General features: G+C 39.9%; 1 non-coding gene across 1 annotated transcript; it reads left to right on the top strand.

Annotated features, from left to right (window-relative positions):
- Positions 1-3,350: 3,350 nt before the first annotated feature.
- Positions 3,351-3,453, top strand: LOC116476070 (small nucleolar RNA U13). The gene has a single exon (XR_004250136.1). It is a non-coding gene; the product is annotated as a small nucleolar RNA U13 (small nucleolar RNA).
- Positions 3,454-7,620: the final 4,167 nt, after the last annotated feature.

Here is a 7,620-nt window from a genome sequence, read left to right as displayed (position 1 = left end):
TAGAGATGGGGTTTCACCATGTTGGCCAAGCTGGTCTCGAACTCCTGACCTCGTGATCTGCCTGCTTCAGCCTCCCAAAGTGCTGAGATTATAGGTGTGAGCCACCGCGCCTGGTAGGTAAATCTTTTTTTAAGTAAACTAATCTTAAAATTGTTGGTAAAATAGGCTGGGCATGGTGGCTCACACCTGTAATCCCAGCACAGTGGGAGGCCGAGGTGGGCAGATCACTTGAGGTCAGGAGTTTGACACCAGCCTGGTCAACATAGTGAAATCCCAACTCTACTAAAAATACAAAAATTAGATGGGCAGGGTGGCACACACCTGTGATCCCAGATACTCAGGTGGCTGAGGCAGGAGAATCACTTGAACCTGGGAGGTAGAGGTTGCGGTGAGCTGAGATCGTGCCATTGCACTCAAGCCTTGTCGACAGAGTGAAATTCTGCCTCAAAAAAAAAAAAAAAAAAAAATTTTTGGTAAAATAAAAATAGAAATGTCTTCAGAATTCTTAGCATAAATTTTTGCCTGAGTTTACTGGTCAGAAAGTTCTATATTTGTCTCCACTAGACGTTCTAAGGTCATAGACTCACAAATCCAGCCTTAAAAGCAAAATTATCTTTGTTTGTGTAATTCTTTGATGAATAAGGCTAGTTTAATATTGTTTAAATATTTTTTTTGTAGTGATGGAGTCTTGCTATGTTACTCAGGCTAGTCTCAAACTCCTGAGCTCAAGCAGTTCTCCTGCCTCAGCCTCCCAAAGTGTTGGGATTATAGATGTGAGCCACTGCACCTAGCCAGTAAAAAATTATTTTAAAAAAGAACATGAATATATGTTTTTAATTTAAAAATAATAATTATATCTAATTCAGACATTATTTAAAGGTGGTTTCAAAATATAGATTTAAGAAGAAAAAAAAACAAGACAGAAATCAGTAAGTAGAAGAGACATGCAAAGAAAATTAGAAATATGAGAAGGTATCTTTGGTAAGAAAGGTGAAAAAGATACATAACTTTGTATGAGAAAGAATCTTGTGTGGTAAAAATGGTAAAGAAAAAGAAAAGTAAATTTTTGTCCTAAGGTAGAATAATTGTTTGTTCCAATATTAAGAAAGAAAGTCTAAAACAAAATTAGGCCTAAGCAAGCCATAAGAGGTTTGAGCAACTTGCAAAAGGTTTGTGAAAGATGAATCTTATGAAATAAATTTTGTATGTAATCAAGTTGGCTAAATTTAGAAGGAAATTGTTTATAAATTTTTCTGAAAATTGAATATACTGGTACAAAACCCTAAACTAGTTCTCTATGTTTAAAGCAACAAGGGTTTCCTGGAGTATCACTGCTCTTAGTTAAAAAATAAAATTACAAGAGGTTTTGATTTTTAATTCTGAAATCTGGCTGGGTGTGGTGACTCACACCTGTAATCCTGGTGCTTTGGGAGGCCGAGGCAGGAGGATTGCTTGAGGCCATGAGTTTGAGACCAGCTTAGGCCATATCACGAGACCCCAATCTCTACAAAAAAAATTAAAAATTAGCCAGGCATGATGGTGCACACTTGTAGTTCCTCCCCCGTCCCCCACCTTCTCAGGAGGCTGAGGTGGGAGGATCAGTTGAGCTCAGGAGTTTGAGTCTGCAGTGAGCTATGATGGTACCACTGCACTCCAGCCTGGGCAACATAATAAGACCCTATCTCTAAAAAAACAAACAAAAACCCTGAAATCTGATTCTTTAAATTTTTTACCATCTTCTGAACTATAACCTCTTCCTGTTTTATGGTTTCTGTTTAATTTCCCTAATTCTATGTTTAGAATGCTATCTTTTAAATTAGTAATTTAATTTCTCAAAATAGAGTCTTTCTCTTGAAGATTTTCAGATTTATGTCTCAGAAGCTCAACTTCTGCTACACCTCATTGCACATGATTTGCAGGTCATACACCATTGCCTTCTTCTCTTCCTCCTTCTTCCCTTAAGAAGGCACATTTTTTTTTTTTTTTTTTTTGATACGGATTCTCACTCTGTCACCCAGGCTGGAGTGCAATGGCATGGTCTTGGCTCACTGCAACTTCCGCCTCCTGGGTTCAAGCGATTCTCCTGCCTCAGCCTCCTGAGTAGGTGGGACTACAGGCGCATGCCACCACACCTGGCTAATTTTTGTATTTTTAACAGAGATTGGGTTTCACTATGTTGGCCAGGCTGGTCTCAAACTCCTGACCTCATGATCTGCCTGCCTCGGCCTCCCAAAGTGCTGGGATTACAGGCATGAACCACCACACCTGGCCACACTTTTTTTTTTCTTAATTAACTTAATGACTCTCTCCTTTGACATTTTGGTAAGCTTCTGCACTTATTTTCTCTGGTTCTAACTCTGCTGTTGAGACCTAATGCTGATATGTTTGTCTTAAAGGCCTAGAAAAGCAATGTTTTCCTCCAAGAATAACTTGATTGTGTGCTGTTGGCTTTTCTTGAAATGTCTGAATTATTCCATGTAACAAGGAAACTTAATGTGCTTTTACTTTTTCTAAGAGCCGTATGTTTCCCTGCTCAAGGTACTTATTTTTGTTTACTTCTTCTATAATATAGTGTATACTCATAACCTTGGACACACACACATCCAGTGTCAAATTGAATTCAAGTACCTTTCCATTAGGTTAGATTTTCAGATTATCTAAAAGGACTTTCTATAAGAAGCAGTTACACTGCAGGAGTACTTTATTTTTTGGTAATTGGCCTAGGAAACAAAGATTCTGTGTTTTATCAAGGTAATTTCCTGTGCTTCATGCTGTCTTTATTAGTTTTTTTTTGTTGTTGTTGTTGTTGTTGTTGTTGTTGTTGTTTTTGAGATGGACTCTAGCTCTGTTGCCAGGCTGGGGTGCAGCGGCATGATCTCGGCTCACTGCAACCTCTGCCTACCGGGTTCAAGCGATTCTCCTGCATCAGCCTCCCGGGTAGCTGGGACTATAGGTGTGTGCCACCACACCCAGCTAATTTTTGTATTTTTAGTAGAGACGGGGTTTCACCATGTTGGCCAGGATGGTCTTGATCTCTTGACCTCATGATCCACCCACCTCAGCCTCCCAAAGTGCCGAGATTACAGGCGTGAGCCGCTGCACCCAGCCAGGTTTTTGATTACTTAGGAAAACTGAGTCTTTAGCCTTTTTTTTTTTTTAAATAAAACATACACGCAACTTTCTGCATTTGCTTTTGAAATTTTTATTCTTTAAGATAGGGTCTCACTATGTTGTCCAGTCTGGCCTTAGACTCCTACACTTAAGGGATCCTCCCACCTCATTCTCCCGAGTTGCTGGGACTACAGGTGCACACCATCATACTCAGCTTACTTTTAAAATCTTCAGTCGTGATCCTTTTGTAGTTCATAAGGATGATGATTGAGTGTTCACACTCGTGGTTGAGATGTGCCACCCTCAGACCTTGAAATCTTCAGTCACTCTTGTTAAGTGAATAACTATTATTTCACTATGATCTGCAATTCTGTTTTAATTAAATGTTTTATACTTTTTGACATATTTGGCCAGCTTTCTCAATATCAGAGTTCTAAATGAAGTCTTTTCAACCTAGAATTATCTTTGAGATTTTCTAGTCGGGCTCCTGGAGAGCCTCAAAGGATGTATTTTTCAGCTTGTAGAGCTGTTAAACTAATTAGGCTTGTTTGATGTATTGAGTTGTATGAGAAGCATTGGAGGCACAGATGGGATCAAATAACAAAGTGATGCTAAATCTTCTCTCAGTTATATTTATATGACTATGTTATTGATGTGAAAGATCTAAAAATTATGTAAAATTTATAAATGTTTGATGGTCCTAATGTGATACTGTTAGTCATTTTTCTGGTTGTCGTCTTAAAATGCTGTATGCCATAAACATAACTGAGTTTCCTTGTCAATTGCTGAACTCTCATCAGATTTTGAACCATGGCTGTTTTAAGCCTCTGTCTTCCGCAGTTTTAATTCTTCTTTAAATGCATCTGCAATCAGATTAATGGAAAAGACTCTGGCAAGTACTCCTCAACACAGGTTTCTGATAAGTTTAAGATCAATGGACTAAGTAAAGATATTCACGACCTCCATGAAGAAACTGTTAAATTCATGAAACTGACAACTAAGATTAAACAGAACAAATATTAATTACATGAGATTAAATATCTAATGAAGACAGATATTTGAGACATTGTTGGTTTTTTGCTTAAATGTTTTGTTTTCCAGATTTAAGGAGACTTTCTCTCTCAAGCTATCTATAGTTTACAACAATTTAGTAAAGTATACTTTTGTGAACAAAACTGGCAACATTTACTTTTTCTCTGTCCCTCCAAAATTTGGAAACTGTGGGTATTCTTGATTTTTATTGCAATGAAGTTGTTTGCATAAGTTTAATTAGAAGCTGCTTTTTAAATAACAAGGTACAATTGGAAACACTGGTTACGTTACCAAGGTTTTAAATGTAATGTCATATTTTAAGTTATTTATAGATATAGCAGAAAAAGTCTGCAGTCTGCCTTAGATTAGCTTTCTAGGCTTGAGAAGTTTTTAAAAGTCAAATCTGAGGTTCCTGTGTGGTCAATTACTATTTCTGCTGTGCTTGTGTGAATTTATCAGGCCAAATTTGATAAAACACGAATAACAACAAATTAGTCTTACTTGGATTATCTTTGGTAGAAATCAGAATGATTGTAGAAAGCAAAATTATGTTTCTATGTTTCTAAAGAAAAACTAGAATATACCTGTTATTGGATTGTAACCCTGTGTGGGGTATTTTTGTTTGTTTGTTTGAGTTTTTATTATTTACCTGTGGATTGAACTGGATCTTAAATTATTCCAGGTTCCTCCAATCCACTTTTCTCCCATGGAATTACTAAGAATGGGAACTGCTCTTTCCTAAAGCCCTGTAAGCTGAAGTTAGACAACTTGATGTAAATTTCAAGGGTCAAGCCTCACGCCTGATGTGTGGGCCATACCAAAAGTTCACCAAACCACCCAATGTCATAGCCAGAGACATTTGAACTACAAACCAGAATGAGCAGTTGACATCTTCATGCTGTGGGCATGCTGTTCCTTAAATGATGGAACAAGATTTCCCATCATAATGAGACTCTTGCCCCTCTGAACTTTTCCTTGCTTATGCCTAACTTTTTCACTTGGCATAATAATGATGTAATTAAAATTTCACATTCAGCAGCTTCTGCAGGGAACTTGACCAAATGTTGCATCTGTCATGCCAATCCTAAGTATTTACACAGTCTAAAAAAAAAAAATCCTTTAGTGCATCCAATAGGTAACTTTAACAAAATCCCTAATACAACTGCCACTCTTTGCTTTAACTCAACCCAGTCATGAGATAATAGATGATAGAATTGCTCTTGATTATCTAGCTGAAAAAGGCAGTGTCTGTGCTATTGTTAATACTACATGCTGTACTCGGATAAATTCCTCTGGGGAAGTCAAGACCCAAATACACAAAATAAGAAAACAGGCCACATGGAAGCAATAGGTCTCACCTAATTCGACATAGTCATTTGATTTATTAGTTGGTTGCCTTTAAGCCTTCGTTCATGGTTCAAAACCATTAGGCAAGCTGAAATTATCATATTAGTATCAATGATAGTTTGTGTTTTCCTTTTTAAACTTTGTATCTGTTGTCTGTTAAATTTTTGCAGCAGTAGGACTTCTAAAAATAATGCTGTCCCAGGGCTTTGAATGCTAGCCAATGCCTATGGGACAGACAAAATTAAACTGACAATGGACTCTAGATAGACTTAGCCTGACAGGCACCCCCTCCAAATCTCCCTTGTGGCTGAAATGTGGCTAAAAGGGTTTTGACACTTACTCCTAGTTGCCAGTTAATTCCTTCTGATGTGGGACCAGACTAACAACTCAGGACAGGTTACCTCCACACCAACAGACAGTCAAAACCTAACCATAAGATAATTAATCAAAGATGCTTTCAGAGAAAGATCTTGATCAAAAAAGAAAAGTACAAAAGTCATCAGAATCAAAATGGAATCACTTGTGTCAAACCAAATTGACAAATGAAGCCATGAAGGGGGGTTCTCGTGCACATGCACCTGGTAACAAGAACGGTCACAAGAGACTACAAAAACGACCTTGCACAAAAGTTGCTACAACAGCCCACTGGGCTGGGCGCAGTGGCTCACGCCTGTAATGCCAGCACTTTGGGAGGATGAGGCAGGTGGATCATCTGAGGTCAGGAGTTCGAGACCAGCCTGGCCAACATGGCAAAACACCACCTCTACTAAAAAAAAAAAAAAATTAGCCGAGTGTGGTGGTGCATGCCTGTAATTCCAGGTACTCAGGAGGCTGAGGCAGGAGAATCACTTGAACCCAGGAGGCAGAGGTTGCAGTGAGCCGAGATCACACCATTGTACTCCAGCCTGGGTGGCAAGAGTGAAACTCTGTCTCAAAAACAAAACAAAACAATCCTTGTCTTCCTTTACTTCCCCGAATATACCCACCTGTACTCCCACTGCAATGCTCATTCCTCAATAACAAACATCATTTTCTCTTGGAGAGCTTCTCTCTCTGTTATTTGGGTTGACCGAAGAATTGAGACCACACTCAGCATCTGCCACTCCCTCAGTTCATTTATGAGCCAAGTGGTCAGAGGCAGCAGATCCTTGCACAGGGGCTGCCATGCTTTTACTCATGTGACCTGTAGCCCTGAAGTAGCAGAGCTGTCACTGTTCCACTTGTTTCCCTGTGACCTTTTAGTGGGCTCCAGCCCATTCCCAACTTCTGGTATCTACATCTCTTAGCCCAGAGGCTTTTTTATTTTCTGCAGAGCTGAGGAAGGTGGCTCTTCCCAGACACAGGGGAGGGTGAAAGTGACTGGGAATTAGTATCCTCAGAGAGCAGCCTTCAAACAGTAACAGTAGGAAGTTGGTATATAAATACATCTATTCCCTCCTCCTTTTGGTGGGATAATTCTGAAGCATATGTTTCATGGTGTGTTTTCCCCCAGGGAATTAAACTCTAGTTGCCCTTCTTGTGTCACTTCTTTTTTTGGTGGGGGGATGGAGTCTCGCTCTGTCGCCCAGGTTGGAGTCCAGTGACACCATCTTGGCTCACTGCAACCTCCGCCTCCTGGGTTCAAGAGATTCTCCTGCATCGGCCTCCCGAGTAGCTGGGATTACAGGTGCCCACCACCACACCTGGCTAATTTTTTGTATTTTTAGTAGAGACACGTTTTCGCCATGTTGGCCAGGCTGGTCTTGACCTCCTGACCTCAAGTAATCTGCCTGCCTTGGCCTCCCAAAGTGCTGGGATTACAGGTGTGAGCCACTGCGCCTGGCAGTCTTTGTGTCACTTCCACACTCACCTACCAGTCTGCCCTGCACCTTCCAAAGACAAACTTGTATTCAAATCATTTCTTCTGAGAGAACCCACACTAATCACCAGACTCAACCGATTAGACAAGGAATGAGCCTTGACCTAAGACAGCCATTGTGGTTGGCCACAACTCTGCCCTGTACGTGGTTATGGTTAGGAAAGCAACCCAACTTTTTCTCAGGGAGCACAGAAGGAAGAAACTAAAGTGGGAAAAAGGAAGAGTAATGAATGAGCTGGCTTTTGGGAATGGTGGCATCCTGGGGGAGGTTA

The sequence above is a fragment of the Hylobates moloch genome, unplaced genomic scaffold (assembly GCF_009828535.3).
Source record: "Hylobates moloch isolate HMO894 unplaced genomic scaffold, HMol_V3 SCAFFOLD_10, whole genome shotgun sequence".
In the NCBI taxonomy this organism is placed as follows: Eukaryota; Metazoa; Chordata; class Mammalia; order Primates; family Hylobatidae; genus Hylobates; species Hylobates moloch.
This window is presented reverse-complemented; position numbering and strand designations above follow the sequence as displayed.